The sequence below is a fragment of the Dipteris shenzhenensis genome, chromosome 31 (assembly GCF_047967505.1).
Source record: "Dipteris shenzhenensis isolate YYH24624 ecotype China chromosome 31, Dip_SZ_1.0, whole genome shotgun sequence".
NCBI lineage: Eukaryota > Viridiplantae > Streptophyta > Polypodiopsida > Gleicheniales > Dipteridaceae > Dipteris > Dipteris shenzhenensis.
Genome location: NC_141626.1, coordinates 1,428,694 through 1,440,997, shown reverse-complemented (window position 1 = coordinate 1,440,997; position 12,304 = coordinate 1,428,694).

The window sequence follows — 12,304 nt, the reverse complement described above, 5'->3', positions numbered from 1 at the left end:
GCACAATGTTTGCATGCTTTATACTTGCCTTTTGATGAGAACTTCACTGCCAAGTGATTGAGTTTGATGATCTTCTACCTTGAAGTCTTCTTTCTCTCTTCTTCTTATAGACCATTGATGATGCTCTCTAGTATTAATTACAACAGGAGGTTTGTGACTTAAAGATGTAATTGGCAGTTGTGATAGCTAAACTTTAGTTTTTCGAAGGGCCTGGCAAGCATGCAATCATAGATGAAGTTGTGAAGGCATGTAAGGCTTCCCTACCCACTCCTCAACTAGTCTCCATAGTTAAAGACTTCATTCACACTAAAGTACAAACAATCGAGAAGGAAGTTAGTGTGGAAGTTGAGACAAAAACAAGTAAAGCTGATGTTCAAGAAGAGATTAAGGAGCATGAAGCCAAATGTGAAAACACATTGAAGACAACACGTCGTGTAGTATTACATAGTCTCATGGCATGTGCAAAGGGAGCCCTCTGCTAGAAGTGGACTGCGCTTGAGAAAATAGCTCGACAAGGAGGGAGTGAGTGATCCAGTTGGTGGTGGCTACTAGGAGCGCTGAAGCAACGAGTATAGAAGCTTGCTGAGTGAATTCTGCCCGACTCACAAAGGAAGCGAATAGGAGTATAGTACACACCAAAAGTTGGGAGTAGAGTTGTTTCTCAAAACTCGATGAGCTTTGCATACCTGGCCAGAACTGGAAGGAGGAAGTGTGCTCCACAATGCCATAAGCTCTCAATTCTTCTCCAAAGTTATTACCAGTCCATATTTGTATGCTTACATTGTGAGGTACATAGAGTATCCTTGTCCATATCTACCACATATTTGGTATGCCCACCATCTCCCCTCCAAACATTACCACCACAACCCCTTGCTATAAAGTAGTGTATAAAACTTGTTTACCTTTTCCTATAAAATGGGGAACTCAAAGGCATATATAGTGGCAAATCTCTTGGGGTGCTCTCTTAAATATTGTCACCCTTTGAAATCCATGACTGAAATTATAGTATTCCAACAATAGACACTAAAAAGTCATTTATTAATGAACAAAATTTCTAATGTAAAGCTTGATAGCTTGATCATCAATGCGGATACTCCTTTTGATCATCCCGGTATGGAATTACCTCAGGTAATATGTATGCAATTCCAAAATCAGCATGTATAGGGGGCTTATTGGCAATATCTCTCAGAACATCCACTATGAGATTTCTATTATATCCTCTCCAATCTTGACTAATTAATAGTATACCCCTTAGGTAGTTATAGCTTTTTCAAACGGGATAGTCTTAGCAATATACCAATCCTTAAAAGTAAATATTAATCATTCTCAAGATACCTAATTAATTAAGAGGCCATGTAATCATTGTCAATTAAAAAAGAATCCATGAAATCCTTATAAAAATGGTAAAACTCCAATAAAGGGTGAGTTTCTAGTGATACCTTTACTCAAAGGTCAGGGGCCAATTCCCATGATGGGGCTGTTAGAGTGTGGCCACTCCCAAATAATGTAAGGGACTCCAAGGGGATATGTGTGTGTGTGTGTGTGTGTGTGTGTGTGTGTGCGCGCGCGCGCACGTGTGTGTGTGTGCGTGCGCACGTGTGTGTGTGTGTGTGTGTGTGTGTGTTTCCCATCAATCGTATTCTCGGAGGTCCTTGACACACACTCCAAGTGAGGGTAGTATTCCACCGATCACAATGCATTGGGTTGGACTGCTGCCCTAATAAAAGTCGCATTCCTTATTAAAATTGGAAGAATTACTTGCTAATCAAAAACATCTTACTCCTATTAGAATGGAAATGAATGGGCTTTTGGAGGTTCCCTTCAAATAAAATAGTGAATTCTTGTGGGTTATGCCAACACCCATTCCCCATGGTAGCAGATCTAAATCAGTAAATGAAAAGTACATAAAAGTATTTATACTTTTAGTTTACACATTTAGTATGCTTTGTGGCATTATATCTTTGAAAAACATAATCTAATATAGCTTAGTGTATACATTCTACTCTGTAATGGAATAGTATCAACACTGTAAGACTAGTGTATGCATTCTATTCTATAATGGAATTTGTGAACACTCTAGGGCTTAATGTTTTAGTGTGCACGCTTCATTTTGTAATGGAACACTGTGGACATTCTAAGACTACATACGCACATTTCATTACAAATTGCTATATGCATTACAACTTTGCTTAAGTGGACATGTATAATTTGAACTTCATCATGCTCTAAACATGAGGATGCCAGCTTCTTCATTCCACCTTGGTACAAAAAAACAATTCCATCCAATTGTACCTTTGTGAATTGAAGCAATTTGAATGGATATTAATACTATTGCACACATCATAACTTCTTCAAAATGGAATATTGTGAATGTTCTAGGACTCAATGTTTTAATGTGCATATTCTACTCTGTAATGGAGCAATGCGAACACCGTAAAACTAGTTTCACTTATATGAACATACATTAATATAGAAAACTATATGCATTACACCTTGTTAAAGTGAACATGCAAAATTTCAACTTACATTCCACTCTGTATTTGAATAATATAAGCACTCTAAGATTCCAATTAGCAGCTACGTTATGGTATGTGTACATATTTATATATGCATGTATTATGGTACACTAAATCATTTTAGAACATGCTTCCAAACTCCTCAACGATGTTGTAAACTTTTAATAAAAGAGAAAAAAAATAGTATTAATGATTACTATTGTGAATAAGATTTGAATTTTGCAAACAAAACAACATAAAAAATCAACGTGAGTACATTCTTCCTACTGCATAGAACGAGCACAATCTGGAAAAGAAGAAACTAGTTGAAACTAGACAATAAAATTAGTTTCATTTGATGATGCCTTGTTTAATGAACATTGCATTCAAATTCCCAACTATTCATACAAAGTTGGTGACTACCTATTTGACTCAATTTCATATTGCATAAGAGGAGTATTACATCCACAATCTTATGGTGTATGATGGTAAACCATTTCATAAAAAAGCTTCAACAACAAGATAATATTGCATTGTTTTCTTTATCATCTTCCCTCGCACCACAGTTCCTATATAGTCTTCATCTCTACCTATTGAACAAGGTTATTTGTGGGGTGACTGCTTTGCAAATCAATGGATATCAAATTTACTAGTCAAACCTATTACTGTTTGGTCTCAACTTCATTCTCTATCATAATAATGCATGGTAGGCATATCCAAACACCTGCTTTACACGTAGCATACAATGGTACTTTCAACTCCAATGTGCTTACTACTACATATCTGAAACAATACATGCAAGAACTTTTACAAGAGCAACAATCTAGATATAAAACAAATACAAATGAACACTTAGAAAACATAAAAAATCAACCAAGTCTAGGTCCATCAAAGACAGAGTGAGAATGAGAATGTGAGTGTAACATTAAACCTTAAAAGAAAGCATACAAAATGGAAAATGACAGTGATATCTTGCTATTCCTGATAGTGGAAGTGAGATAGAGATAGAGAGAGAGAGAGAGAATGCAGATGATATAGCTACCTATACAATAAGTTGTATTGAGCATGAACATGAAGATATACATGTGCACCCCTTAGGGTTAGGGTTTGTCCCTAATGCCCTAGAGTTATGGTGCAATTTACACCATCCTCAACACCCCCTCTTAAATTGCACTGGGTAAGTAGAGGTGCAGGTACAAGACCTTTTTTTGTTTCGTTTGGTGCATATGATAGCATCCAAAACTAAAAAGAAAACTGAAAAGAATCAGAGCAGTATGTGCATGTGTGAGCATAGTGACTACGTAGCAGAAGCCTGTACAATGAGTACAACTTATAATCCTACACATAACGTGGATTTCCCCCTCTTAAGTTGTGGTCATCCTTCGACTTTGGGAAAAAACCCCAAAAAATAGGCCGAAGGGAAGAGGAAGGAAATATGCCAAAAGTAAAGTCCACCTAGATCAAAGATTGGTCGATCAAAAGGTGACTGCGTGAAGAACGGTGCATATGGCTGCACACCAAACATGTCATGTGTCGCCATGGACAAGCAGCTACTCTGTAGAAGAGGCATCCGGATGTGAAGCTAGTTGATGTAGCGATGGAGATGTGATCCAGTAGGTGTGACAAACAAGCTTGTCACCAACCCAAAAGAACTGATAGCAATGTCAGAGGTATACTGCAGTAGAGTAATCTTTGTCATATGATGCAGGGTCAAAGAAGACTACATAGTCGATGTGGACAGATCCAAGGGTTGCATAAGAGCTGGGGCCAAAGGTGCAGGTATGATGCACTGCTCTACTGAAGAAGAGGCCCGTAAAACTGACAAGGTATGACAACCTGTCAAACTTGTATGCTCGACTGTCATGAGTTGAAGGTCGTCTGCAGTGTGCATGGCTAAACATCTTGGCATGGGATGTAGCATCTGTCATAGGCTCAAGGTGGAGCTGACAGTGTAAAGGCCTAGAATCTTGGAATTCACTAAAAAACATAAGATGTCTCTGAGGCACATGTGGTGCCAAATGTTGATGAAGGGGCTGATTTGAAGTCTTGGAACCAACCACTAATATGCATCAAGTATGGACTGTATACGACAACCATAAGTGGCTTAAGCATTGAGTCTCCCCAGGCTGCACTATGGTTGAACCTAATGATGTCCACTACACTGATGCATAAATGTTCTCATGCTGAGGAATGATCTCCTGATTGAAAAAGGTGGTCACTGATGATCACTGGATCCAAGGGTGGTGCAATGTGACATAGGTGAGCCGATGCTAGAATGTCCTCTAGATTGATCTGCTGATGTGTACAGCTGAAGGAAACTATGTCCAATTGCTCTATGTCAGAGGTGAAAGCATCAATGATCGATACTAGAATGGAATCACCTGAAGAGCTGAATGCATGGTGGCAAACAAAAGAAACACCAAAGGGAAAACTAGCTAGCATTCCCGTAGTTTGTGGTCATTAGATGATAATAAAAATTTGCTTAAGATGCTATCCAGCCCACCAAGGAAATAGTAGGACACATTGATATGGGAACATGTATGTGTATCAAAGAGGGGAAAACAAATATACCAAAAAATGTAAAATTATAAGTATATTGGTATTTCAAATGTGTGCTCGATGCAAGTGCTATATGGTTTTCTACAAAATGACTACTCGTGCTATGGGACATGAAGAAGGATGATTGGAGATCAACCATGGAGATTTGTTCAAGCTTGGAGTTTTTTAGCTCTGAGTGGTCAAGGAGCTCTAGTGATGGCTGAGGATAATTGGCCATGGGGATTTAGGCCCTATCCAAGCTTAGCGCTCCAAGCTCTAGTGGTCAAGGAGGTCTAGTGGGTTAGCTTAGGATAAGCAACTTAGTAGCTCATTCCTTGCAATAACTACCAAATCTGACTGTGGGAATTCATGGGGGGATGGGGTTGAGGAAAATTATTACCAAGTCTATTTTATTGATGTTTATTAGAGGGGAGTATTTGATGTGTTGAAGGATATTATGTAAATTGCACCATCTACATAGGGCATTAGGGGCAAACCCTAACACAACCCAAAGGGGTTCCCATGTATATATTCATGTTTATGTTCAATACAAGATAGTATACAGGTAGCTATATCGAGTGCACTCCTCCCTCTCTCTCTCTCTCTCTCTCTCTCTCTCTCTCTCTCTCTCTCTCTCTCTCTCTCTCTCTCTCTCTCTCCCCCCACTTTATCATCGTGTCAGAGCTGATGGTGTTCCCACTCCCTTCATGAGTGATAAGCCCTTGCTTTGTGCCAAGGCACTAATCCCTACTTGTGCGAGGCATTTCCATTGAGAGAGTTTTCTATTTGAGGGAGTACAATTCCTTGCCCTTATCAAAGCAAAATCCTTTGCTCTGTCAAGGCATAAGCCCTCCCCCATGAGGCGTCTTCATTTTTTGTTCTATCTCTTCCTGTAGAGCTCATTCTCCTCTCCGATTTCATCCAAAAAGCTCATCATTCCGAGCTATGGAGAGAGGGATATGGCCTTTTTTGTGTTGAGGTTCCTTCTATGAGATGGAGAGGTCACTCTGATGTATTCTCTGAGAGATGTTCGGATTCTCTTCTCCAAGAGATATGAAAGGTCTATTTCAAAGTTTATTCTCAGAGAGTTGGGTACTTTGAGAACCATGCCTGAGCTTCAAACTAGGCTCAGCCATCCAAGTGGTTTGTGAGAGAAAATCTAGAGAAAACTTCTCTCCTCCTTAGAAAGAGCCTATCCATGAAGCCTATCTTCCTATCCACATGAAGCCTATCTTTCGGCTATCAGACGCAAGACTAGGGTATCACAAGCTGCAAATCTGTGGGCTCACATGAAGCAGCGTTGATGGATTCTCTCTCAGAGAAAACTGACTCAAGGCAACTAGAGCACTCAACTGGCTACAATGGGCGATGCTCAATCCAACAACCACCACAGATGAAACGCTCTCTTATGAGTCCTCCTATGGATGATAACTTCGACAATGGTAGGCGACTCAGCCACGAGGACCCAAGCAAATGACCAGCTCTTCAACACTCGGCTCCAATGATACTGTGCAAAGCAAACTACTTCTTGATGTCTGACAAAGAGTAGATGACTGTAGCGAACGATGCCTTCAACTGGCCGACACCTCCAGCAACAGAATCTTTTTGAGATTTCATTGAAATCTCAAAGATTCTGATATCTTAGCCTATTGGAACACGTGCTATCTTCACATAGTGCACACACAGGGTTGGTTACCCATTTGCCACATGGCACCCTATCCTACCACATTAGTTTATCCTCCTACCATGTCATTTGCTATGTGGTACACATTGACTGACACATCATCAGTGGCTAGCTCAGTGCCATGTCACAGGCTAGTCAATAGGCCATGTCATCAGTTGATCATCCATGTGAGCACTGCCATATCATCAAGCCAACCCACGTCAGTAATGTCCCAAGTCAACGTGCTAACTTAGCACTTACCATGTCATCATGACATGTGGCAATGCCATGTCAGCTACCCAGTCAACAGTGCCTCTAAGCGCATAGTGCCTCATAGGCATAGTTTGTAATCAGCATGTGACCCAAAGTGCCACATCACTCTCCATGCCACTTGATCACCCTCTTGGGATCAAAGTTTGGCCATTCTTCCGCGAGCCATAACTTTTGATCCAGGTGGAACTTGGAGGTGATCCAAAAAGCAAAAATGATTGCCAAATCATGCTCTACGTGATGAGCACCTTATATTTTCAGTCTATCTTATGCACAAGTCAGCATCATTAAATCCTTATCATCTGAACCACTGATCCATTGCAGCGTACCCAACACATAAAAATAAACGAGGTAAAATTCATTTGCTGCATTTTTCGCTTCGATGTGTAGTCTAGCTATAGACTATAGTGCACATCCTTAGAGGAGATTCAACTCCACCAATTCAACTAAGCCATTGCCATATCACTCGATTCATTCCCAACGCTGTCTATCCCATCAGATCTATCATTGGTATACACATTCACACATCTGACACTAGCTCAACATCTTAGCATTTGGTAGTTCCGTCCATTAGAGTGACACTTGGTAGTCATCTTCCTCTCGGATTCAGAATTGTTGCACACAACTTGCACACACATGCCACCCATGTACAATCACGTTTGTTGACTATTTCTTGGCAATGGTTCCTACACATATCCATCAGCTTTGTACAGCCTTTTGGCTACTCTCGACACATAGTTGTCATCATTTCATTACAAGCTTGATCTTTGGCATACCTGTGTTCTCATATGACTTGGTTTTGACCGTTTAACGTAAGCCCCTAGTGGCAGCACTCATATAGTGTTCTCATGGGGTAGACACTCTTGCTGATACACGGGAGCCTTTAGGATAGAGTACTAGACCACCTCCAGCATGTAGTTAGACCACCTCCAGTTATCCAGAGCACACACTTGAAGATATACCAGTCATGACTCCGGATGAGATCCATGAGTGGAAAGGGAACCGCCACAGGGTATGTACTAATATATGATGCCGACTCGATCATTGGGCTAGAGAGATCAGATGCAAATGTACCTCATGTTAACATGGATCAGCCCACACTTTCTAATCGTGCACATTTCTTGGTAAGGCCTCAGCATGAAGCACACTTGTTGATGGTAAGCCCTCAGCATGAGGTAATCCAATCTACATCAATGCAATTTCATTCCAATGATGTACAACAATCACATTAATGCATGGATCCACCGCCTCCATCTATTGTCACACCAGAAGCTACAGATGCACAATAGGAGTGATCATGTAGTTATTCCTCAGTATGAGGCACTCACATTTTCTGCAACATGTTGAGATGCATGCCGCAGTGCATTTAGCTCTTCATGTGATTCCATTCCAGCATCCATCACTAGTGCTTTCTCCTTTGACATGGAGCATACCTTGGACGCAGTGTCCACAACTTGTAGTATAGATCAATAGATCAACATACCTTGGACGTAGTGTCCATGAGCAGTACACATCAACAGATTAGTGTTCATGATACTCTAGTATAGGTGCAGTCATGCCACTTGGATCTAGTGATCACCACCTATTCCGATCTGCAGATCATTCCTCAACATGAGGATATTTATGCATCAATGCAGTCCTGCCTCAGTGCAGTGGACATCATCAGGTTTAGTCGTAGCGCAACTTGGGGAATGTCAGTATTTCAGCTTGCACTTATGGTTGTCATATACAATCCATACTTTATGCAGATTAGTGGTTGTTCTAGGATTACATATTAGTTCCTACATCAGCATTTGGCAACGCATATGCCTCAAGGATATCTTATGCATTTTCAATTGTATTTCAGGCTTCTAGGCCTTCTTATTGTCAATTCCTTCTTGACGAGCCTATGACAGATGCTAATCCCATGCCAGTGGATGTTTAGCCATGCACATAGTAGCCGAACTTTAGCTCATGACAGTCGAGCATATAGGTCTAATAGGTTGCTATACCTTGTCAGTGTTACATGCCTCTTCATCAGCAGAGCAGTGTTTTATACTTGCACCTTCGGCCCCATATTTCTAGCCCCTGGATTACTCTATTCACACCCACTATGCGGTCTTCTTCGACCTTGCATCATTCGACAGAGATCATTACTACTCTACTGTAGCATACCTCCGATGTTGCTATCTGTCCTTTTGGGTTGGTGACACCCTTGTTTGTCACAACCTACTGTATCACATCTCCATAGCTACATCAACTTGCTTCACATTTAGATGCCTCTTCTATAGATCAGTTGCAAAGTCACGACGACTTATGACATGTTCAGCATGCAGTCATTCATGCAATCATCTCTATCGACCAATCAATGATCCAGGTGGACTTCTTAGTTTTTGGCTCTCCTTCCTCTTCCTTTCAGCCTATTTTCTGGGTTTTATTCCCAAAGCTAAAGGATGACCTACAACTTAAGAGGGGAAAATGCATGTTATGTACAGGATCATAAGTTGTACTCATTGTACATGCTTTCGCTACTACTATGGTCAATGTGGTTGCACATGCACATACTACTGTGATTCTTTTCCATTTTCTTGGATGTTATCATATGCACCAAACAAAATCCACAAAAATGTCTTGTACATGCACCCTTTGCCTACGCAATACATTGCATTAAGATTTGTGAGGTAGATATGTGTATGCCTACAACATCACTTAAAATAACATTTCAATAAGACTTTCATGTGTCAGTTAATTGTATGAAAAAGGGTGGTCAAACATAATATTAAACCATCAAAATTCACATCACATCTAATCCTAGACAATCATAGTAAAAGATAGTGAATTCATCATCTAGCCATTCTAGTGGAACAACAGTGGTCAAGGTTCACATCCATACATCAAATTTTATATACAAAGATGAAAAGTTGGCATAAGCTCCCAAACATATGAAGTTCATGAACTCTAATCATCTATTACATTTGTCTCATCATATGGACACTGCCTGAAGTAGTGAGAAGGTCACCCTCCCCTTTCACAAAGATAACCTCCAAGGTTAGGTCAGATAAAATAAAACATGCTTTGCTTGAGGATCAAAGAGATCCTCCTCAACAAAACAATACACCCTTCCACTATCAATAAAGCCATGATTCATCTCATTAAAGTTCGTGTGACAAGTTTTGAGGAAAGCGATTATCGTTCATTCCGCTCCTCAACAGATTAACAGCATTGTAGGTGCTCTGTATCTCACCTCCTAACATATAGTCGTTAAAGTTTAGGATAGCTAAATGCTAAAGAAAGCTAAGAGCTCTTATAACAATATGTACTGCGTAGTAGTGAGGAAGCCCTTCTATAATGTCTTCCACACTTTTGATGAAGAAGTCACTTTACAATTGTTTGCCCAAAGGCATTAGAACATAAAGAAGGGAGCTAGACAGAATGCAAGCATCGCGTTCTAACTCTCCTAAACCTACCTCCCTCTTAATAAAAGAGTAAACAAATTCTACAGTTTCATGATCCGAACCACAAGGAAATGAACGAGCTATATTTTGCACATCTAACTAGTTTTTCGTTGGTGTAACAGCCTCTCTCTACTACAAGAAAACTGTTGCCTCACTCTACTATGTCACTGTCGGTAGGAAAACATAAGCAAAGCTATTTGGAAATGACTATTAGGGGTTCCCATCACCATGGCAATAACTTGAGACTACCCACACAAACCACGATGGACACATGGTGAGACAGCACAAGAAGAATACCTCCCACCTCCGACATGTCTGTATACAAAGCACTCATCATCACATGCAAGTAGTTGATCCAAACAATGAACCAAGACAATGCCACTTCACATACAACATAGTGTTCCTTGCATTGTTATATAGGACATTGGAGCCCAACAAACATAGCATGTTCCATGGTCAAGATGCCGGAACCCGATAAACATAGCATGTTCCATAGTTGAGAAGCCTCCAGAACATAGATGAAGTACCATGGATCTTCCACAAATGCTGCATGTACTGACATGCAGCAACGACTATACTATATCAGCCACATCACACCATGCCCTTCCATGACCGGCCATACCACAAACATCCAAGAGGCAACACACAACAAGACGAGGTTTAATCCAGCCCAATGCAATGGCATGTGGTAATCGAGCATCCTGCTTATGTGTGGGCACCTGTAGAAGTCATCAAGACAATGACACAGACTAACATACCTTCCCCATACACCGGGAAAGACAAAAAAATATTCAAACATAAGATGAAGTCGCGAGACTACGAGAAAGACGTTGCCAGAGATGGAGTTTCCAGCTATTATCGATAAAGACGACGCCACCAGGAGCTCAAACAGAAGACGTTGCGCACCTCCCCCACACACCGCGATAGACACCGTTTGTGTAAAGGCCAAGGAAACGGCCAAGAAGATGCCGCCACAGACACAAGGAAACGTTGTAGAGCAAAAGACAGAGTAGAAACCCTAGATAGACTAGATAGATAATACCCTAACCGGCCACTCGTTTAAGTCTAATAGTAATTAATAGTACCCTAACCACCCACTCATTTAAGACTAACAACGATTGGTAAAACTAAATGGTCAGCCTTGACCAAAAGCAAATAGAAAACCCGAAGGCCACACAACCACCAAGAATCCATAGCCGCTTTGGAGGGCCAAACACTAATTATAGGCAAAAACTACAGGTAGACAGATGAGCACAACTTCCTTGAGTAGGGCCCCTTAACACACTTTTATTAGGTATGGCAGCTTGCACCCTAAACATTAATTAATTAATGTCTTAGACCGCAACTTTAATTAACATAAGATTTGGGCATTACTTTAAACCTTAATTTAATACTTAAGTTTAATTTAAGACACCATTTCAGACGGCCCATTTTCAAAAATTTTATATACTATTACCATTCCATAAGATTACGTACAACCTTCCCAACAACAAAACTTCTGCATGTGTATTGCAATCCCTAGTCGGATATAGATTCCTATGTTACATCTATTGACTAGAGGCAGAAAGTTAAGAATACGAGGAGTAACACTGCTGGATCCTTCACTTGCATGGGGAAACCACTGGCTCCTTCCCAGGTCTACGTCTCAACAGACTGCACGCTATTTGAGCAAGATACAGACAGCGGGCTTTCATTGCATAGCAACAAATTTGAATCTGGAACATCGATACGCTCATGAAGACTCCCTGCATCAGTTGGAAGAACAATACATGGAGATGGAATTACACCAAAATTGAAATAACGAGGGGATTCTATCACATCCCTGATTTGGTGACCTGCTCAATGCTGCATGCTCCTTGACTCATTACACAAAAAAATCGAGCTAACGTCACTTGGCGTCAAAG